Source organism: Haemaphysalis longicornis, unplaced genomic scaffold (genome assembly GCF_048455015.1).
Source record: "Haemaphysalis longicornis isolate Haplotype H1 unplaced genomic scaffold, Haemaphysalis longicornis Haplotype H1 scaffold_1, whole genome shotgun sequence".
NCBI lineage: Eukaryota > Metazoa > Arthropoda > Arachnida > Ixodida > Ixodidae > Haemaphysalis > Haemaphysalis longicornis.
In genome coordinates, this window is record NW_027526203.1 from 144,200,646 (window position 1) to 144,224,388 (window position 23,743).

The 23,743-nt window shown below is 49.0% G+C and overlaps 1 long non-coding RNA gene across 1 annotated transcript; it reads right to left on the reverse strand.

Moving 5' to 3' along the window:
- Positions 1 to 562: 562 nt before the first annotated feature.
- On the reverse strand, positions 563 to 7,377 carry LOC144166355 (uncharacterized). Its single transcript, XR_013321655.1, has 3 exons — positions 7,232 to 7,377; positions 4,775 to 4,851; positions 563 to 1,326 (listed from the first exon to the last, which is right to left on the reverse strand). It is a non-coding gene; the product is annotated as an uncharacterized LOC144166355 (long non-coding RNA).
- Between the last annotated feature and the right edge of the window lie 16,366 nt (positions 7,378 to 23,743).

The following is a 23,743-nucleotide window of genomic DNA, read 5'->3' on the forward strand; positions in this document are numbered from 1 at the left end:
CCGGGAATCGAACAGTCACACAGATTCTCTGTTTGGCTATAGATAGCCCGCGTGGCTACTTTGGCTACTACATGACCCCAGGCAAGTCGCCCTGACCTGCTGATAGGGAATCCCATGACCCCTGAGATAGAGCATGCAGGACTCTGCAGCACCGTCACCGACACTGAAAATCTGCAAAGAAAAAGTCCAGTCGACTATTTTCCGACTCGAGCAAACAGAATCCCTTCAGAGTCGATAGGGTAAAAAAATACCATACAGAGACTATTATGACCGTATAAGGACAGCCATGCATACATGCAAGAAACATCAATGCAAAGTACCAACACAACTATTTTATTGAAATAAAGCCTACAACCGTTTTAAATTATGCATGGCTCAATGACTAAAAAAAATTGATACAAAATAAAAATCACGAGTTTTTGTCTTAGACAACATGAGAAACGTGAGAAATACAAGATTCAAAATTATCACCTTAGACAACATTTGTGTCTCACATAACAAAAACTAGTTACATTGAACGGGACAAGCAACACTGAGTTCACATATACAAAATACAACCCTACAACAGTGATCAGCCATCAGCGGCTCGCTCAACAACTTAACAAAATGTTAAGTGAATATGAAAACAAATTTTCTTAAAACCACATTATAACAAATATTTGAAAATGTCACTTTAGACAACTGAAGTGAAAAAATTATAGAACAATACAACTCGCAAATTGAAAACAGGACAATAAAATACACAAAACAGAGTTCGGGAGAGTGTTATTGCTTAATAAAATTGTAATCTTGAACACATTCATATTTAATGCATACAGCTAGGTTCGGCTTTATGATAAGGCCACTTTGACCACTCATACGCAATGCAAATGAACATAAAAAAAGGGTGTTAAAAATTATTAATTGATGATTGTTATTATTTTCCTGAGAATATTTTGTTCATTTTAGAACACAGAAATTTACTCGGAGGCTATATGTTGCAACACCCACCACTTGATCTGCTGGCCCTGGACAATGTATTTATTCCCTGGCTGTCCCTGCACGAGCTCTCAAGGTAGTGACTACCTTTGTCGCAGGCATTAAGGTGCTCAAGCATGCGCCCTTTCGCACCACCATCAGTTCCTCCAAAACTGTAAAGGTCTGCTTTGCAGACTTTACGTACTGCAGGTTGTATGCCCAGGACATGGCACATACAAGAGCGATTCCTGACGTGAAGTCAAAGACGTTAACGGATGCATGTTCGCACACCACCTTAATTGATTCGGACCCGAGTGCGCTGATTTCCGTGTACAGCAGAGTCGGGTGCGAGTATGCAGTATTTGGGTCCTGTAAAAAAAAAAGATAAATAATGCTGAAATTTAGTTGCTGTAAAAAAGTTCTTTATGTGAACAGCCATTAATAGGTATAAATTATTACTCTGACTGTCTTTACTATGCCACGTGGACTGAAAAAGAAAATACCTGCGATGATAAGTTACAGGGAAAGCTCAGTTATAGTACACCCCCCGGTTATGAGAAGACCCGCTTCTTATGATTAATCATTGGGGTCGCAGCAGCCTGCCCTTAGAACCTACGCATTAAATACACCGGTTGTATAACGCACAAGTACACGCAGCTAGCTTCATGTGATGCACGACTCGCAACCTGACACCCCTATGCGGTTAAAAAACCTGCATACTTCCCACCTTTCAGGCCGCTTTTTTGCCACATTTTCCTTTAGGCTGTGGCTAGCGTTCCGTCCAGACGGAACGGAGCACTGCGAGTTATCCTTCTGTCCAGACGGAATACAACTGAGGGCTTAGCGTTCCGTCCAGACGGAGCCGGCGTGAAATTTGTACGGTTCCGTCCAGACGAAAGCAAAACCGGCTGATTAGACGCAATCTTGAGTGTTCATATTTTGTGTAGTGGTTGCTCCTCGGATAATGGCGCAATCGTACCGGGTTCGATTCTCCTGGGACATGCTTCTTTTTTTTTTGCGTGGTTGTGCCAGCGTTTCGTAACAGCTAACTTTGCGCCAAGTCGGTCTAAATTTTGTACTCAACAGAGCCAAGGCCGACGTAGCCATCGCTAGTTACGCTCGATTTCCTGTGATTATTACCAGTGATTAATTAACAGCTAGGGGCTCAGGTTAGTCTCAGTGAGTGGTAGCGGTTTGACCGGTTGGGTAAAAATCAATACCGAGTGCTGTCGCTGAAATATTGTGAAGCGGGTCGCGTGTGGCGGTTTGGAGATCCGTTCGGATTGAGCTAGAGTTAGTCCGATCATCTGTGATTACTAATAATGACTAATAATAAACATTGATTCTGGCTAGTCAGTGAGCGGAAGCGGTTTGGCCGGTTGTGTAAAAAGAAAAAAAAAGAGTGCTCTCAACGTGAGTTGTGTTTCCTCTGGACGGAACTTTAGTGACAGCTGCCTTTCCGTCTGCACGGAACTCGACGCTTTTCTCTTCGCGTAATAATTAACAGTGACTCTGTCTAGTCAGTGAGCGGAAGCGATTTGGCAGGTTGGGTGAAAATAAAAAAGGACTGCTCTCAACGCGGGTTGTGTTTCCTTTGGACGGAACTTTAGTGGCCCTTTCCGTCTGGACGGAACTCGGCACTTTTCTCTTCGCGTTCCGTCCAGACGGAATGGCAACTGTCACTAAAGTTCTGTCCAGAGGAAACATAACTCGCGTTGGGAGCAGTCTTTTCTTATCTTTAACCAACCGGCCAAACCGCTTCCGCTCACTGACTAGCCTGAATCACTGTTAATTAATCACTGGTAATAATTACAGGAGATCGGGCGTATCTAGCGATGGCTACGTCGGCCTTGGCTCTGTTGAGTACAAAGTTAAGACCGACCGCTCTCACCACATCAATTGTACATTGTGCGCTAAGTTAGCTGTTACAAAACGCTGGCCCAACCACGCAAAAAAAAAATGTCCGGGGGGAATCGAACCCGGTACGATTGTGCTATTACCCGAGGCACAACCCCTACACCAAATATGAATACTCGAGGTCGCGTCTACTCAGCCGGTTTTACTTTCGCCTGGACGGAACTGTACAAATTTCACGCCGGCTCCGTCTGGACGGAACGCTAAGCTCTCAGTTGTATTCCGTCTGGACGGAAGGATAACTCGCAGCGCTCTGTTCCGTCTGGATGGACTTTTAGCACTTGTATATCGTTCCGTCCGGACGGAACGCTAGCCACAGCCTTTCCTTTAACATTGCGCTATCTCCCGGCTTGTCCCTTTGAGGCACCACTCTTTTTCTACTCGTTTCTTTACTACCCCAGTATGCTCAAGGCATTATCTCAAGCAATCGCGACTGCAGCCGCTCGTGCCTGTTTTTTTGTTCACAATCGGTGAAGGGTGCTCAGAGCCACAAGGTCAATTTTTATTTTTCTGGCTGAGCACAACAAACAAATGCCACAAATGCCACTAACGCTTGGTGATAAGATCAAAATAACCGAAGAGACCGAAAAAACGCTGAGCTACCGCCAACCCTTCCATCTACATTCGTTGCTTCTTTGTTCACGAATAATCCATTTAGCAAATGTCCTGCTTCAGAAAATGCCCTGCTTCACCCATTGCATTTGCATTCTTCTCGCACTTTTGCTATGTTCAGCTTTATCCCATGGCACACAGCTAACACAGGAAAACGTTTTTGGAGCGCACATATTGTGGAAGTAAATGTTTTTTTCCTGGAATAGGTGCTTAGGTCACGCACTCACAAATTGCATGAGGACAAGTTACACAGTAAATACCATGTTGCGCCGAACCATTTACAAAGCGCTGTTTGTTCATTTTCGACTTCACATGTATGTATCTAGTCTGTGCTACTTCAAGATGTTAAAAAGCACTAGCAACTACCCCACTGTGGATCTTTCCAAAGCTTGACTTTGCTGGCTGATATCTTAAACACACTGGTTCCTTCCCAGGGTCTGGAGCTCACCTTAAAGGAGCCATGAAGACAAAGTACAAGTTGGGTTTATTTGAAAGACTGCTTAGTCCCGATAACAGTGATACCAATATCATCGCAATCTTCGAACAAATAACGGAGATATTAAAGAAAACGTGTGAAGCAGTCGCGACCCCCTAGCCAATTTCCCGCAACTTTTCTATGACGTCACGGAACCTTGTTTGTGCGATTGGCGGCCGCCTAACTGACCTGTCGCGAGGACACATGACTGGACGTCTGTAATGGGGCCTCTAGTTCCATTTGACAGCATCACTTGAATGCTAATGTGCAGTTAACGCACTGAAAATTATGATTTATTGTTCGCCCGTATGACGTCATTCTTGCTCATAACACGTCACTGTGGCGCAAAATTTGAAAGTTTTTAAATACTTCTCGCTTTTTTTTCGTTAAAAAACATCTTTTGGGGTTGTAATGAAGCTGAGTGAGATACTGAATCCTAGTTCTTTCAAATTACACGAAGTTCTATTTTCTCTTCATGGCTCCTTTAAGGCTTCTCTTTATGGTAAGTTACAAAATTGAGGTTATCAAGAAACCGAAATTTTAAGTGCACTTCACCTTTAGGAAAGCAAAAAAGTACAGGGTCAGGGCTATTTCGCTACCTGTGGTCAAAGTAACCATGAACGCTAAGCCTAAACACGTCAGCCAGCCTTTTAAAGAGCAACAATTTTTTCCCAGTTGCTCTCTCTTACATGTAGATCATTTCTTTTAGTTTAAGATTGGGTACACCCTAATATTTCTAATGCCGATGACAACTCAAGCCAGGAGCCATTTGCCAATGTTGCCATCTAATTCCCAAATTAAGCTCACTGTGCTCACCAGTATCGTGAAGATGTCATCCTCTCTTTCCTCCGCCAAATAGGGCAACCAAACAGGAGCGCTGACACCTTTTGCATCTGTAAAGAGAACAAACTAAAGTTGTACAGCCGAACCCAACTGATGGAAACCATTTGCATCGATTTATCCAGTATGTCGAACTCCTTCCGGTAACAGTATAGTTGCAGCGAAACATATAGCAAAAATTACGTCTATATCGAATGAAAATACAAGCGAAACCCGCTATATCGAACGGCAAATGACGCAGGAATGCCCCCTCCCCCCCCCCCCCCCCCACACACCTACAGTTGGCTTTTCCTCAAGGCGAAAGAGAAATACTGCCGGCACATTTATCCCGGCCGCTCATCGGCAGTTGGCGGCTCCTTCCCTCCTCCTCGCTCTCCCTCTCTATCGTAACGCACCTGCGGCGTATAAGGCGAGTTGTCGCACCCCCATGATAAAAATTATCGTGGCCTGTCCACCAGGGGTTGTTTTTTTTCTTTCTTTGAGTTTGTACCGCTCGCGCTTTATAGGCTTTTTTTCCGAACGTGTAGCTGTGGTGGCTAGCGCTAGAAACGTTTATTTGACGGCTCAGCTAGCGCGAAGCGGCCGAATTTGCATTTCGCCGTGAAGCTGACAATTATAAATAGAGTCAAAAGCTGTGTGGAGCTATAGTACTACAAAGGAATTGTCATCTAGTGCAAGATAACGCTGAGTATACTTAGGTATAGCCGGACATAGCGTGCACACAAATTTCCTTGCCTGCTTCCTTGTGCCTGATTTCCACGTACGTGTGCTCGTTAAGGAGGATATTCCCCGCCTTTTGCTCCCGCATGTGGCCTTGCAAACGCTCCTGCGCCACCCTAACGCATAATAATAGTTCACTCCAAAGCCCACACAATGCTAATATACCTTTCGTTAGACCGGCGGCCTATGAACAAAACGCTTACGGTGCGCAAGCTGCAGCAGGATGGTGCGCAATTTCATGTTTATACAAAAAACAAAACATATACGCGTTGCTGGAGCAGGCGAGACCAGGCTTGCGAGCCAAACATAGAAATGGTCTCATAACGAGCACAGTCTCTGCGCTGGAGTAGCATTAAAAGCGTTCTGCGTACCTCCTATATTCCTCTAGCACCAGCCACCGTAAGCTTACCGACGCGGTATTCAGACATACCCTGAAAAACCTGAAAAATAAAAACCGCATTTCACTATGCCTCGCCGTACCATTTAACCACAAAGCTACGCCAGCTTCCTCGAGGTCCGTGTGTACGGGATTTCGGCGCGCGTTAAAAGATCTCCAGACGGTCAAAATTAATCCGGAACCCTCCACTACAGCCTTCCTCATTGCCTGCGTTGCGTTGGTGCGTAAACCCTTCAATCAATCACGCTTCCTCGAGGTACCCGGCGTTTCCTTTGGTTGATGGCCACTGCAATGGAACAGTTGATACACCTTCAACCGTTATCAAAGGGAACTTATTTAACACTCGTTTACCTTCGCAAACATTATAGTGAGAGTGAGGGCTGGGGGAGGGGAGGAGGGCAGGCCCATTAGTGCTAGTAAAATCTGCGGAGCGGGCAGTACTGAGCATGGTTTGGGCGCGACCCAGGTGTCCATCGTTATTTGCTCAAGTTACGGCACCCTACATGCAAAGCTATGTCGGCAATGTGACGCCAGCACACAGGGGGAGCAGGCACTCGTGTGAGCCGAGCACACAGCGGCCGTAGATACCATACTGTCTCGCGCCGGATCACTAGCAATTGTCAGCGCTCTTGCGGCATGGCGACAAAGCAAACATGCGATGCGAGCGAGCAGACAGCAACATATCGCAGTGGGACACGCAGCCTCGCTCCCGACATCTCAACTACGCATGTCCGTACGTTTTCCTCGGCCGCTGCCAGGTGACGGCACCGGGATCTTCGGCCGTGCGCTCCGCGGTTCGTATTTGAATTGTTCATTACTGTTAGCGCAAAATTATATTCTACCAATACATACGCGTTCCGCATTTGTACGAAGTGACTGCTGCTCGGCGCCGAAATAAGCCGCTGTCGAACACCTACTCGTTTCTTTTCATGTTGACATTTCGCCCTCTGTCAGCCTGAGCCAAATTCATCAAAGCGCACTGAGCGTTCCGTGTTCAGGGTCAAATAAAAGCGCCAGAGGAAGTAAAACAAACTTTCACTGCGCCTAGACCGTGGAGCGGCCATCGTGTTCAAGGTCGCCGTTTCGTCGGCGGTGAGCCATCGGCGGCGGCTAGCGCCAACGGTCATGCTGCCCTGTTCGCATACTCAGGCCGTCGAAAAACCTGCCACTCACGCAGACATGTGGTTGGACGTTTCTGCCACGACTGTCCGCATAGTATTCAAGCAGCATATCTTACACAATTGAGCGTTATTCGCAGAGTGCACGAAGTATTTTCACGAGGGAAAATCTCTCGCCGCGGTGAATACTTCACTTACCTCTATCAGATGCAGTTGCTGTGTTGCCGCAGCTCCGTCCGTATATCTTCCCATATCATGGACGCTGTCCTCACGTGGAGCACGGCAAAAGCACTGTAAAATTGTCGCGACACTGACCAGCGAGACCACGTAGTTACGAAAACCACCCCAACGGCCACAACACAAAGAACGCCCCTCCGGCGGAGCACGCCGGCAGTTCAAAATTTTCCACTCCGCGGCGCCTGCTCGCCTGCTCGCGGGAAACGCCTGACGTCACACCTGCGTCGACCAATAAGAGCGGCATCTTTTTTTTTTTTTTTTCTATGCTCCTCGTATCAGTTCTCCTCTCCCGCAAAGTTGCGCCCCAACCCGAGTCAAAGAAGGGTCGCCAAAATTATGACTATGTTCTGTGACTCCCTTTTGACTCACCAAGCGTAAAAGGTAGTCGCGGCGCCGGGGACTCCTTTTGACTCCTTTTGACCCCCAACCCGAGTCAAAGAAGGGTCGCCAAAATTATGACTATGTTCTGTGACTCCCTTTTGACTCACCAAGCGTAAAAGGTAGTCGCGGCTCCGGGGACTCCTTTTGACCCCCTTTTTTCTTAGAGTGTTGCGCCTGCAGACTAACACATGTATGTGCCCTGCATTTTGATGTATGTGCCCTGCATACAACACATGTATGTGCCCTGCAAAGCATTTTGACCCTAAAACAGATGGGCGGTGTCTGCACTGTGGGAAGGTGTCCGACACCTTCCACATGGTGTGGGCATGCCAGAGCAACCCTGCGTTATCCCCCAACCCTTCCCCTACCAGAGAGGCATGGGAGGCAGCCCTGCTCAATTGCTCGGGGCTAGAGTCTCAAAGGGCTCTAGTTCGACGGGCGAGAGCGGCGGCCTTGACCAATGGGGTCCCGGAATAGGGACTGCACCTGTGCGGAGTGCCGCAGGCCCTAACTCTCTTTTCTTTTTAATAAAAATAAAGTTTCACTCCATCCGAATTGGTGGATTGTCCATGACGAGCGAGACGCACGGCGCACGGAACGCAGCATACGTGGCAAATGACCGCACACCCATGTTAGTGGAGTTTCCCAGAAAAAATGTAGTCACGATCAGCACTCCGTCCTCAGATGCACCCAAGGCTCTAAGCAACGTGAGACAACTCAGGATCGCCGATACTACCCATGCCGTCACCCTGTATGGACTAGCGCCCGATGGTTCATCCAAGAGACTCATTCGGGGAGTGTCCCTGCGCTTTTCTGAAGCCAAGATCCTTGCCAACATTGACCAAAGCCAGTGCGAAAAAACATCCCCCTCGCGAGGGGCACGATCAAATGCAGAGCATTTCCGCGGGGGGCGCGCCTGCAAGTCGTATGGATTACGTATGTGTTGTTGTTGTAATTGTTGTCTTCCAGCGTATACATTGTCGATGAAGTCGCTGGTGAAACGTGCCGTGAACCCCCTGCCGCGGCTATGACGCAACGTGGAGCGGCTATGACGCAACGTGGCGCGGCTATGACGCAACACAATCCAACACAATCCACTTTAATCCAATCCAATCCAAATCCAAACCAATCCAATCCAATGCCCCTCGCGAGAGAGTGTTATAGCGCCAAAATCGCGCCACCACACGAACGCGTGATGTTGACGTCACGATCACGCCACAGATGTTAGCGACCGGAGCACGCGCGAACGACATATGTGGTTTAAGCGCGAACCGACCGCGGCGAGAGAGCGCGATGCGAGCGCCCCCACATGTTCTTGCGCGCGAACCGACTGTTTATCAGCGCGAACCCAACGCGGCGAGAGAGGGTGTTGCGCACGTCCCCACCTGTTGTGCGCCCGAACCGAACGCGGCGAGAGAGGGCGTTGCGAGCGGAGAGAAGGCGAGGAGGACGCGGGGGAGAGGGCGCACCTGTGGTCGACGGTTGAATGAGTCAAGGATATAAGGCGTGTTCGTAACCTTCCATTCTGTGTCGGCTTTGTGGTGCAGTGGGTAGAGTACCATGTACCGTGCGCTCCGCCCGCAGAGTCGTTGGTTCGAAACCTGGCGCCGGTAAGTATTATTTCTTTATATAGTGTAGGGGGAGCGATGCGGACTACGGACGCCAACGCGGGTGACATCGTGAGTTACTGAAATGCTCTGCATTTAAAAACGAGACGCACAGCGCACGAAACGGACCAGAGGTGACGAACGACATCCAACTTGGACCGGTGGAGCTGACCACGGCGAACGAAAGGCAAAGCGCACGGAACGCGACCAAGCCAGCACACACGCAGGAAACCCATATTTGCGACATCCTCCGCTCCCGGTGCTGCTATCCGAACTTGGCAAGCGAATGTCACAACCGCAGAAATCAACCTTGCCACAAGCAACAAATAACCCGGCGCGCGCGGTTCAACCCTATGGGAGCGTTTGCGCTCTCCGGCACCCGCTGCTCCAACCCGAGTCCAGCGAACGAACGACATTGCACTCGTGCAGGTAGGTCCGTCAACGAGCAACGACACGGCCAGCGCTTGCGGCACGTCCGAGCCGGAACGTACAAGATCACCGGCGCCCGCCGCTCCGATCGAAACTCAGACGACAAACCCCATTTTGGACAAAAGGACGCAACCGCGAGCAAGCGGGCTCGGGACGAACGGAACGCCTTCGAGCCTGCCTGTACGGGAGAGATAAAGATTTTAGCATTCTTGAAACAACGGGCAAAGGAGGAGAGCTTGAGCGACGACACGGACACGGCAAGAACGCCAACGAATGAGCCCGATCCAGACGAAGGCATCGAACGACCTACCGATGAAGTGACGCTTACGACGCCAAGGAATGTGGGCCGAACGAACGAGACGAACTACGCCCGCTTCCCAACAACAACGTTTTCACTTTCGAAGCAATATAGGCGAAAGCGAGCACGGAGCCGCAACGATTTTGACCGATTCGCCACGCCACCCCACGACAACACCACGCCACCGCACGCTAAACGAAAAGCCAACCGGCTCCCACACCATACGCAACGCACACCTCAATCGAAGCAATGTCCTCAACGCGCTGAACTATGCCATCCCTGCACACCGAAGCTCGCCAGCGGACAAAACAGCCGTCTGCGCTCCCACATGCATCAAGCACGCAACGAGCTACACGAGCTACACGAACACGGTCGCCGACGGAAGCGATGTGACTAACGCAATGCCGTAAACGCTGTCAAGTTCAGATACGACGAGGGGAATACCACGGCGCACACATTAAAAAACAAGCCGATTTGATATTCACCGAACCTCATTGAGACAAAAGCCCTGTAACGAAGTTTCTAGTATTTGGAACAACAAAAAGCAAACGCCAGCATCGAGCAACAGCGAATAAGCGGACAGTGATCTGTGTACGAACGGACGCCAATCTACGCGGACACTTAATTGCGCCTGGGGTATTGAGTATTGAGTTCAGTATTCGTGAGTAATACAAATTGAGTACTCATGAATACAGATTGCGTACTCATGATTACAGGTTGAGTGCTCATGAGTACAGATTGAGTACGAATACTCGTGTGGACAAATGAGTTTGAGTACAAGTGAGTACGATTTCAAATGAGTATGTGATGAGTAAGTATGAGTGATTTTGAGAACAGACGAGTTTTTTTAGTCTGAATTTGATAAAGTACAGCGCCAATGAAAAAAATTGTGAATGAGTTTGAGTGAGTTCTTGCTGTTTTGCCGACCTATGTTGCGAATTCATCGGGCATGCAACGATGCGACAGACTCCGAACTAGCGGTAACAACGGCCAGAGATTGTAAATGAGGACGCGAACTACGTGTACTTCAAAGAAGGCTGCTTGCATTGCCAGCCAGTTGGGGATTGGCATTCGTTTCGTTCTATTAAATTATCATGAACTGTCACTGGAGTGCCTAGACCATGAATACCTACTTGTTTTGCTGTAACGGACGGGCGGGACAAAACAGGCACTCGCGTTATGGCTCAAACGAAGATGAGAAGCAGCTTGTATCTAACTGTTTAGTGGAAGCGGTGGCGGTACGTTGTCCCGCATGTGTGACGGATTTAAGTTGTGCGTACATATAATCATTGGCCTTCAATAAATATCACTTTCTAATGCCGCTGTGTCTCATTACAGTGCTGTATTTCCACTTGTGAACGTTTTGATGAGTTGGTTGTCTTCAATCAACGCCCCTTGCCAGTACGCACCGTCGTGGGGCACTGTGCACCGCGCCGGTTTTGGGGGCAACACCGGTGCGTGTTTATCGAGGACGCTATAAGTGAAGAAATCTTACAAGCGGATGACCTAAATATTTTTCTCTGGTGGGTGCATTTTTAAAAGTAGCGGTCTAGTAAAAAAAAAGGAAAGGGCAACAAAATTAACTGCATAGCATAAACACCTGGTACGTCCCCCCCTTTCTATCAATAGCGATTCGATCCGCTGAGTGTTGCCCATCTCCGAAGGTGGTCGAGAGAGGGAGAGAGAGATGAAACATTTATTATGCTGCAAATGTACGGGTGTATTCTTAGTTCATGAAGCCGTGTGTTTACCGTGATGTCGTAGCCCGGGTTACACGGAGTGCTTGGTCCTCCAGGCGACCGCTAGACAGCAGTATCTCCCACTGGTCAGGGGAAAGGGCATTTGGAAGGAGTGGCAGGTCGTGGTTTTCCTTGCAGTCCACAATGATATGGCGGAGCGTACTTACTAGACCTTTTTCCAATAGCGTAGCTAGAGTGTACTTCTAGTACACTCTAGCGTAGCCCTCTAGCAGTGACCGCCCGAACTACACTTGAGGGATTATAGAAGAACGCGCCCCCTCTTTAAAGCAAAGCTTTCTACCTCTACCAGCCAATGGTGCATTCGTGGCGTGCAGGACAAAAAACTCCGAACACGGCAGGGGAGGGGGGTGGGGGCGCATTTTACTCACGGAGCAGAATGTAGATGGCGCGGCGATTGGGCGGTATAACCCAGCGTTCCCCGTGCTCACCCCGGCGGGCGCGTCGGCGGAACCCTTCTGTTGGCTTTGTCGTCTGCTTTAGCGACGATTGTTTTGGGCCTGTTTTGGCGCAGCGTCGCGCCCATTACGCCCTTTCTTCATACGGCTTGATTAACTTGTTCAACCGCACCTCCTGGGTAACCAGAACCCGATGGTTTTAAGTGGTCGTACGGCAAAGATACGTTAAGCATTGGTTTTCAGGGCGGGAAAACAAAATGTAGACCCCATACAGACATCTGGCCGCTACACTCTAAACTTTTTTCCCTCCCATATACTCCCTAGAGGTTCTTTTTCGCCTGTCCTCTAGTGGTCCTCCTCGTAGGAGCTTTTTTACTACATGGAACAGGGAGGTCTTGTTTACCTCCTCAAAACAGGGCGTTTTTAGGTTATAGAAAGGAGGTATTTAGGGAGTGTTAAGAAATGTTCGGGAGAATTTAAGGAGGTCAAAATGGAGTATCCTTTACTTCCTGAAGGGCGATTTTAAGTGATGTTTATGGAATTTTTAGGCGGTTGAATAGGAGCCTATTATGGCTCCCTTTGGAAGTACTTATGTTAGTTTAGGGGCGTTTTTAGGAGGTTCAAGGGAAGCATTTACTTCTTTTGAATGGAGTTTGACGAAAGCTTGGGGAGTTTTGTAGGCCTTCCGAAAGGAGGTTTTCAAGGCCACAAGGGAGAATTTCTAGTTCCCTGCGGGAGTACTAATTTCACACGGTTTTTCTCGATTTCAGGTTTATTTCAAACGAACTTTCGCAGACAAGTTTACATGGTACATAGTGTACACAAGGAGGTTCCGAAATAAATACTTATGGAGACCTCATATTGGAAATCACAAATGGTACATTGCTAAATAACACGCCAGTTAGGAATTGAAGACAGCAATACGATGCTAGTTGAACAAACCGTAGAAACAATATTACTACAATAACTAGAAATACGCGAAAAACAAAGATAGGCACAAACACAACCGCATGGTAAGTGAAATAATTATAGAATACTATCGGATCGAGAACGCGTCCGTACTTATCAGAACTTATCAGTACGCATCAGCGCTCAGTACACAGTGAAAAAATGGTTGCAGTGGTTTACAACAACAACAAAAAAATTCAGTAGGTGGTGAAATGAGCGAGAGCTGTGTGCTAGTTGAACAAATTGTAGAAACAATAATAATACAAGAACTGGAAATACTTGAAAAACTGATAGGCACAAACACAACCGCATGGTAAGTGAAATCATTATATAATACTAGAGGATCGAGAACGCGTCAGTATTTATCAGAACTTATCAGTACGAATTAGTACTAAGTACACAAAGTAAAGAAAAAATGGCTGCAGTGGTTTACAACAACAAAACAATTTTTCTATTTGTGGTGAAATGAGCGACAGCTGTGCAACGATTTGATATTGAAAGGTAACAAGCATTTTGTAGGTGGTAAAGGCACAAGAGATAAATGATGTAGGAGACAGACTGCAGTGAGATGGCTATGGATAAATGAGTAATATAAAGAACGAAAAATATGCTGCGGAAAATACCAGTGCGTTTTGATAAAGACACAAATGCACCAAGAAAAGTGACCGAGTCTGACGGGTTAATGGCAATGATATAGAACAGAATGGGTGGTATCGCGACAGCTTCTTTAGAGTGAGAACAAAAAGCCATGAAATTCGTGTTTTTCGGGTAATTTTTAGTTGATTCATTTCGCACCAGTTGCCAATATTATTTGGATAATTGTTTCAAGTTAAATTAGTTTGTTAATATTATTGCTTCACTGAAAGATAGCTGTATTATCAGCATACAGAACGGCCCATCAAATATCCCCTTTTCAGTAAAAAAAGAAAATATTATACGGAATTCTTTTTGACTACTATCCAATGATTACAGGATTGAAAACAAATATTAGTGAGCGATATTGATGCGATAAAAGTTAATTAGTTCTAAATCCTTCACACGTGGTTTGGTGCTGGCAAGGTCCAAAAAGGCATGTTCCACAAACGTTAGAGCTCTGTGTGCCTTCTTGGGATAGTGAATGTTGAAAACCCAGAACGATGCAAACAGACTACACAGTCTTCCCAGTAAAGATGATGCAGTCAAGACACGCTGGCCATCGATGTGGAGGCTAACTTCCCCGTTCACGGAATGCAGGCAGGGAGTCAGAGGAACATCTGCCTGAAAAAACAAAAAAGAAAAAAAAATGCCCCACACGTAAAATTCAAAATAGACACTATGGTTAAATGAACTTAATAATTCGGTACAGTAATAAAATTGTAAGGCCAGGTTCCCTGCGAATTCCAGTACCTAAATTAGGAATGCAAAGGCTTCATAAAACCAAGTGCCAGTACATTAACAGTCGTGGCTTTAGCAGCAATAAAAAAGATATTACTTCCGCACAATATACTCGAGCACAACTTTAAATGACAGTGAAGATAAAATGCAAGTTTCTGTAGGTTGATAAATTAGTTTTTGTTTTTGACTGAAAAACACTTTGGTATTGCATGATTTTGTTAACTGCTGTTTTAAGATGCCAGCTTGCATCTATTCAAGTGAATGGGCACACAGTTAAAGATGCAAACCCTTACACTGCCTCTCCCCTACCATGGTGGCTCACTTTCATAGAAAAAGTGCAGCTTTTTTGAGCTGGACGGCTGTTGCAAGCCGTGGCAATACTCACTTCTGCTGGAGGGGCCAACTTGGTTTCCGAATGCAGCCTTGCCTTGTACAGCACAGCCTATCCTGCCTTAAGATCTATGAAGTCATTCAACTCGATCATGTATCAGGATCTGCAGAAGAAAATCGTGTCAGCAAATAATGAATTCATGCCGGACAGGCACCCACTGTTTCAGTTACACTTGCAGATACCTCCACCTATTTCCCTCCTGGTGTTACATCCAAAGCTAATTTGTTACGGCTTGTCTCATCAAGTATGGTCATCTGTCATAACACAGCTAGTCATACAGGAAAGTCCTTCACTGGGTCAGAAAACACTTTCTTTTTTTACAGTAGTGATAAACTAGGCGACTCAGTCATCCGTATTCTGACAACTTAATATTCTGTGTCACCGAGCTGACAAGCATGATTGGTGCATAAGGTCATTTGTAGCCGCAACCGTTACTACAGCCTTGTTAGCTAACGTAAACCTCGTTCATGGCACCAAATTACTTGTGATTGCATGGCAACCAAAAAAAACAGCTGAAATGGAAACGCTATTCTCGCAAACTTACCAACGCTGCATGCCACACACACCTGCCTTAGTTAATTTACCGTGATTGTAGAAGTTTCCGTCACGCAAAACCACAGTGCACTTTTTGGAGCTGCAAGCTCCGTGTCAAAATCGAGTGTCAGATGAATCGAGTAATTTTTGTGTATGGTCTTACTATTGATTATGACAAAGTTATTACCAACAAAAGAAGAGTGTGTGCATTGTTCTTCTAAAAAATGATATCCTTTTTTATGCCCGGCAGACTTGCGTCATGCTACGGCAAACTCGGTTCTCTTGCATAAGGGCATGAATTTGTGTTTTTAATTACGTGGCCTTAGCTGGCGACTGACGGGCCCCGATTGTATACACACCCCTCATTATCATCCGAAAGGGAATAAAAACATTTCGGTTTCGAACCACGTCGCCGTCGTGGTCCACACTATATGCATTTAATCGTTCGATAGGCTCATAGCATCTTTTACGCATGTCTCCGTTTCCTTAATAGGGTACGCTGTTAGATGTGAAGAGTCGACTCAAGCGAGCAAACAACCCCACCGAATCTACAGGGCACAGTTTTCGAAGGGGGTGGCCGTCTGATCTGCGGCTTTCGCCGACCAGAGCGCTAAGAATGAGTCAGAGCCTTGAACGAAAACAACACAAAGACTTATATTTGGACAGGTAAGCCATCAGGAGCGTTAACAAATAGATACGACCCGGCCCGACGATGCACCGCTGTCGGAGGCGATTCGGCTACCTTAGTAACCGTCACGTTGCTTTGAAACGACTCCGCGCGCGACAAACGATTTCATCTCGAGAGAGAGAGAGAAAATGACATTTATTTGTGTCCGGCGTGCAGGGGCGGGTCAGGCCACGCAGGGCTTCACCGCCCCCTATCGGGAGGCTAGACCTCGGGGAACTCTAGGCCGATGCTCCAGCTTTGGCTACTTGGCGAGCCCGCTTCCTCCCGCTAGGGGATGGAGGGTCTCCCGTTCGCGCCTGCTGGGCAAGGGCGTCCTCGAGCCGCTGGACGGCGATGAGCTGTTCCTTCGGGTTGGAGGAACTAACATAGTCCACCATGTCCGGTGGCAGTGGGTCCGACACTGCACTGTAGTCACTCGCACCACACCCCCACATAATGTGGGCCAGAGTTGCAGGTTCGTCCGCGCACACACTGCACAGCACTTCCTCGTAGATTTCGGGACACATGTGTCGAGCCAGGGCCGGTGTGAGGACTGTCCTCGTCTGCAATTGTCGTAGCAGCACCCCCTCTCTTCTGTTCAATCTTGGGTGGGGCGGGGGTAGTTGCGCCCTTTCCACTCTATGCCAGGCCAGGACCTCGCTGTAGTTGAGAATGGGCTCCATGTCAGGGGCGCTCTCCACCGCAATCTGAGAGGCGAGGCGGTGGGGCGCCGCACGGCGCGCGAGCTCTCGTGCGACGGCGTCCGCCTTCTCGTTGCGGTTGGCCACACCCCCGGCGATGGGTCCTACATGAGCCGGGAACCACCTTATGTGCGTTGTGGTCTCTTTGTGCTTGGGGAGGATGCGGGCTGCCACCATTCCCACCTTGCCTCTGGAGTAGTTGGTGATTGCCATTTGCGAGTCGCTCAGTACAGTTCGGGCCTCGTCGCCGCCGCACAGAGCTAGGGCGATAGCGGCCTCTTCCGCCTGCTCGGCATTGGTGGCTTGGAGGCTGCACGCGTTGACTGTGTTTCCGTCCGCAGCGCGAATTACCACTGCTACGAAGTGCTGTGGTCTTTCCGGCATCTGAGCGACGTCGACGTACATAGCCGTGCGGTCGTTTTCGTAGGTCTCGGTCAGCGCTCTGGCCCTGGCCTGTCTGCGCTCTTTGTCCCTCTGCGGATGCATGTTGCGCGGGAGCGGCGAGATCACCAGCTGTCTACTAATGATAGGCGGCAGCTTCTTTCTTTGCATGTTAGCCTCTTCTTCTTCTCTAGTTGTTGTCGGGCTGAGGCCCGCACGCTGTAGAATCTTCCGGCCAGTCCTGGTGTTCTGTAGTCGTTGTATCTGCGCTGTACGCTGAGCCTCGCATATCTCTTCGAGAGTATTATGGACTCCCAAGGACGCCAAGGCCTGGTTGCTAGTACATGGCAGGAGTCCAAGAGCCGTTCTGTATGCTTTCCTTATGGCTGCGTTAATCCTATCCCGCTCGTACTGCAGCCATCGGTGGAAAGAGCCCACGTACGATACGTGGCTCACCACAAACGACTGCAGTAGTCGCAGGAGGTTGGCTTCCCGCATGCCGTCACGCCGCGTCGAAATTCTCTTTATGAGGCGGGTGGTGATGCCTATTTTCATTAGCAGCTTTTCGAGCGCCGTGTGATTACCGTTGCCTGCGTCCATGTGTAGGCCTAATATTCTGATGGTATTGACGTGCGGGATGGTGGTTCCGTCTTTGGTGTAGAGGTTGATGTTTCTGTGTGCTTCTTGTTCTCCCTTCTTTCTTCGGTGGCCGGAGGGTGGTATGATCAACAGCTCCGATTTTTGAGGTGAGCAGTGTAGCCCCGTGCCGTGGAGGCTGGTTTCGACGGTATGTATTGCCTGCTGCAACGTCTCCTCGATGTGTCCGTCCGAGCCTCCTGTTACCCACAGCGTCAGGTCGTCTGCATATATGGTGTGTCGTAGGTCCGGCAGCTGGGCTAGCCTTTCGGCCACCGGTATCATTACTAAGTTGAATAGTAGTGGGGAGATGACCGACCCCTGTGGCGTGCCTATGCTGCCCAGCTTTCGACTGTAATTGCCCTATTTGGATGCTGGACGTCCTGTGTGACAGGAAGGCTCGTATGTAGTTATACGTCCGCTTTCCTAGACCAAGTCTGTTGACCTGTTCCAGGATGGCGGAGTGACGGACGTTATCGAAGGCGCTTTTCAAGTCTAAGCCTAGGATCGCCTTGCAGTCAACCTTGCTGGGAGTTTCGAGCATGTCATGTTTCAGGAGAAGCATTGCGTCCTGTGTGCAGAGCTTTGGTCTAAATCCCAGCATGGTGTCGGGGTATATGTCGTTCTCTTCCAGGTAGTCTTGCCACCGATTGTTCAGGACATGTTCCAGCACCTTCCCTGCACATGATGTGAGGGAGATGGGTCGTAAGTTCTGTATGCTGGCTGCCTTGTTCGGTTTTGGGATCAGTATTGTACGGGCTGTCTTCCATTGTTTTGGGAGCTCACCCGAGCGCCAGCATTTGTTGTAGTACATCGTTAGGGCTTTGATTGCCGTCTCGTTCATGTTTCTTAGAATCTTGTTGCTTATGGCGTCCGGACCAGCAGCCGATCTGCAGTTCAGTTCCTGCGCCGCTCTGCGGACCTCCCATTCTTCTATGTCTTTATCGAGTTCGGGGTTTGCCGTTCCTCTATAATGTGGGTGGTCAGTGTTAGGGGTGGCAGGCAGGTATTGTTCATTAAGTAGCTTGGCAAGCTTTTCAGTACCGTGCGTCTTGGTTGCCTTGTAGACGATCTGGGCAAGTCTGTGATGTTGATAGGCCTTGCTTTGCGTCTCGTCTTGCAGGTGCCGGAGAAGCTTCCACGTCTTGCTGGCGTGCGGCTGTCTGTCGGCCTCGTTGCATATGGCGTGCCATTGTTGAGCGCATAGCTGGCGACTGTACTTCTCGATCTCTCGGCCGAGGTGCGCTATGCGCTTGCGCAGGCTTCGTAGATGTCGGTGTCTCTTCCATCGTCTTTGCAGGGATCCTCTGGCCTCGATCATATAGGCCAGTTTAGGGTCCATGACATGGATCTGTTCGTCGGTTTCAATCTCCTTTGTGACTTGTTTGCTGGCCTCCACCATCTTCGTGGTCCATTGCTCGATATCGTCGATGGTCGAGTCGGTGTCGATTCGGCGGAAGGCATTCCAATCGGTTAACCTGTGCTTGTGTGTATTCTTGTTGGTCCTTGCGTCCGCCCCCCTGATGGGGACCTCCACTTCTATGATGTAATGGTCGCTCCCGAGACTATGCCCCGTGTTTCGCCACTTGGACGCCTTGCCGCTGGGGAGACGCACAAAGGCGAGGTCGGGGTTGGTGTCTCGGGCGGTGGAGGTACCGATGCGGGACGGTTGCTGTGGATCTGTGATGAGCTCGAACCCGGTCTCTTCGGCTTCCTCGAGCAGATTTTTACCCTTAGCCGAGGTGAGCCCGTATCCGAGCTCCTTGTGCTGTGCGTTGAAGTCTCCGGCTATTATTGTTGGGTTGTTTCCAACCTGTCGCAACGTCTTGTGGAACATCGCTTTGAACCGTTGACTTCGGTGTTGTGGATTGCTATACACGTTAATGGCGTAGACTGTTGTCTGCTTCTTTTTGCCGACCACCACCTCGGTCGCACACATCTCTAGGGCGGTGTCTTGGCCGAGGAAGCGGTCGTGTGGGATGATTGTTAGATCCTTCCTGACAAACGTGCACACTCCCTGCGCGGCACCCTTGGAGCTGGTTCTCGTACTGGGAGGTGTTGCGTGCGTTCTGTATCCGGGGAGTGTTGGCTTCTTTTCCAGGTGTGTTTCTTGGACCATTATTATGTCTGGTGGGGGGTCCGCGGCTTGCACGTGTTGTTGCAGTAGTGCCAGTCGGCATCGGAGGCGATTGGCATTCCAGTGCCAGACTTTGAGTGTGGTACGGGTCTTCTTAGCCATGATGTTGTTGTTGTTGGGTCGTGTCTCCGGCGGCGTTGTGGCCAGTCACGTTTGTACTTGGCGCCCCTAGCTTCTCGTATAGGTATTGCTCCAGTCTGGCGATTGGGTCTCGAAACTGGGCCTTGGTTTCGTCCAGGCTGACTTTGATTTCTCCGTACTGTGCCACAAGCTTGTCTATTTGCGCTCCTTGCTTGTCGAGTCGAGCTTCGATTCTCTCGATTCTTCTGGTGTTGTGGCTGAGTCTCACCGAGAAGCCGATGTGGTTCAGCTTTTCCGGGTCTTCGGCTATAGCTGGCCTTGGCGTCGGGGAGTATGTGTTCTGGTCGGTTTCAATGATTTCGCCGTCTTCCCTTTCCTCCGTCTCTGTTTCCTCATTGTTACCGCCTGCAGTGTTGTGATTGACGTCTACTTCTGTTGGTGGGGGTGCTGTAGGTGCCGTGACTGCTACGTTTGCCGTCGTTGTTAGCCACATCTCGTGAGGAGTCTTTGGCGGTGCTGCCATGTTGCACCTTCCCGTGACGAAGATTTCTTGGAGTTGCTTGGTTAGCTTGGCGATGGTTTCCTGTTGGTCTTTGACCATCTTCTCTAGAGCTTGTATTCTGTCGTTGTCTCCTCGGCTGGGTGAGCGCAGGCCACTTTGGCCGGTCTGCTGCTTGGCTCCGCCTCCATTGGCGGCTGCTACTCGGACCCATGTCACACCTGCGGCGGCGGTCGCTGCCGGCGATCCCGCTGTCTTGGCACCTCTTGTTTTACTGCTCGATCTCTCGCGGCTGGCGCCGCGCGATGATGGATGACGTATTCTCTTGCCAGCGCTTGGTAGTTCTGGGAATTCGTCTTCCCTCGATAGTCTCGTCTTTAATGCTGACGATGGGCGAGACTCCCCGACGGCGTTTGCAGCGGTCTTTGCGTTCTTGGCCTCCCACTGGCGTTTCTTGACTTGAAACGGCGTTTTGTATCGGTTCTTGCAGTTCTTGTCACCGGTTGGGTGTTGGCCTCCGCATAGTTTGCAGTGTGGTTGACATGTCTTTTCGTGGTCTTGGTCCGGATCGGCTTTTCCGCAGCCGAAGCAGACCTTGAGGTTGGGCGTGGGGTAAACATCCCTGCGATGTCCTACTTGGCCGCAGTGCTTGCACCCCTCCCTGTGTTGCTTATAAATTGTACACTTGATCATTACTCCGGCGTATCTGACGTGGGTTGGTACCCGGTCGCCTTGGAACAGGACTATGACTGCTTCGGATGTACCGATGCGATGTGCTCCGAGGACCGTCGAATTGTAGCTACATTTGAGATATGCGTTGATGTCTTCTTCTGTGTCTTCTACGGGGATATTGTGTATAACTCCCCTTACCGTGTTGTCCGGTGCCGTGCCGTAGGCGTAGACTTCGAAAGTTTGTGCGTCCAGTTCGATTCTTCGGATATCCGCGTATCGATTGGCTCTCTCTTCGCTAGGAGTGCTGACCACGATGATATTTTGTGCGGCGTTGGGGTAAGCCGTGTCTTCTGCCGCTGCATCTTGTAGGTCCATGCCTGCCGCCCTTGCGATGGCCCGCATGAGGTTGGTAGGCTTAACTTTTCCCACTGTGAGTCCGCCTCGTGGTCTGATCACCACCTTGTTCTCGTCTCTAGCCATGTCGCGCGGCATGCGGGCTGCTTTCTCGGTTGCATTGTTGACTTTCCGAGCGAATTGTGCTCGGGTGAGCGTTTTGGTGGGCCTACCTTGGCCCGTAGTGGTCTCCAATGACTTGTGGAGTTGATCTGATGTTCCCGTGCCGTTGTCGCTGTTGTTGTTGGTTGCCTGCCGGCCACGACCGTACCGCACTTGTAGCCAGCCCGCTCTCGCCTTCGATGCCCTGTTACAAACCGGCCTACAAAAGAATGCGAATGCATACCCCAAAAGCCACAAACAAGTGCAATAAAAAGAGTGTGCGCTTTTTTCTTTGCCCGTGCGTGTACGTGCTGTGTGCGGCACGGGTACTTCGCAGTTAATCCTATCCAAACGTTTGACAAACGCATCGACTGATAACAGACCACTTACCAGCGAGCTGTCCACAGCTGTCGCCGTATCCAAATGCTGTTAGCGGCCGTTCCTCGTGTGACAGGGGCACATAAAAATCTTTCCACCAAATGGCACTACTAGTCCTTCTCAAATAAGAAAAAACCGATGGCCCAAGGCGAGGCTTAAAGCTCCGGCCGCACCGAGTCACCGGCCGCGCTGCGTTGATAGCTGTTGATAGCACGGAGGTTGTTTACAGGCAGGTAAAGCTGGCTCAAAAATGTGTCTAAACACTGCTAAACACGAATGCCGCCATGATGCCACGCTGTAGTTGCCAGATCAGTAGTTTAAGATATGGCTAACAATTTTTCTTAAAAATGAGGCACAGATTTAGGGCCCTAAGCTAAAATTAGGCAACTTTTATGGAAATAACTGAGTTTCTTGACGAGTTTGTATGCTTTTCACTAGTTTTCTTGAAGTATTCATGCTTGACGAACAAAAATAAATGAAATTATAAGCAAAAAGACGTCGGGCTGAGGCGCCAAATTCAGTTTCGTTATATTGTGAGGAGCGTCAGTCGCGTGGGGCTAATTTACAAAGGTTCACTCTAACACGCCTTAGTGTCTGCTGTGTCACTTCGTTGCTTGCGAAGACACGCTTGCGAAGACTGCCGACGATACGGAATAAAGCCGCCGCCGCCTATCTTCAAGGACACCTTCTCTACATGTCCGTAGTGGCTGCTGCCGATTTGAACTCGCCGTCAGCCGGTCATATCATGTTACGCGAAACATGTCTGGGCAGATCGGCTCCTTTTAATCGTATATGATTCGTAAATTAAAAACTAACAAATGTACGAACCATTTTACCATGCCTAGCGTATAACTAGGCTCTTGTTTACGGGTGCTGTTATACTTTCACTGAACGGTTTTTTACTTGAGTCAGAGATAAAACAACCGCCAACTAATAATAATAATGGTAACTTTATTTGCACGATAAGGTGGTTTTCTAGAGGAGGACAAGGCGAAGCCGAAAGGTAATCCCGAATGTAGGTGCAGAAATCTCCTGTATGGGTGTGTGCGATTGGTGCATGCTCCTTCGATCGCTGAAACACGCAATCTGAAATTTTCGAGAATATATTTGACGCTTTGCATGACACATTTCTTAAATTCAGCGGATCAGCGACGTTGTTTAATTACGTATACTTGCACCTCTGCTCTCATATGGCCCATGTATAGTATACCTGCACAGAGGAGGTGGGGGAGGAGTAAACTTCGTTCATGTGAGATGGGCACCCGTGTGGTGGGTGGTTAAGAAAAATTATTCTGTCCTTCCCTGGGTGCCTTCGCCAATGAACGGAAACGGCCACTTCTGTTCACGCCCAATTATTAGGACCACCCCGCCTGCAGGCGGTTTTGCCTGAAATGCCTGCGGGTTCGGCCGGAAATCTGTCTGTCAACAGAAACCGCCTAGGAAGCATGTTGAGGTAACACACATTTGCGCTTTCTTGGGTCGCGATGGGACCGTCATGTATTTTGTGCAAGGCGAAGTCGACGAAGGATATACGTCTCCCTTGAAAAGTAAATTAATTTGAGTGCACCTATAAATTGTTATTGCCGCTCATTAGTTCAATCATAGTGGTTAATTTTGAAACAGCTGCCAAACATAACTATAGCAGGTGAATCAGACTGCCTAGCATGAGACTATCAATCGCTAATATTGAGTATTCAGACACTTAATGT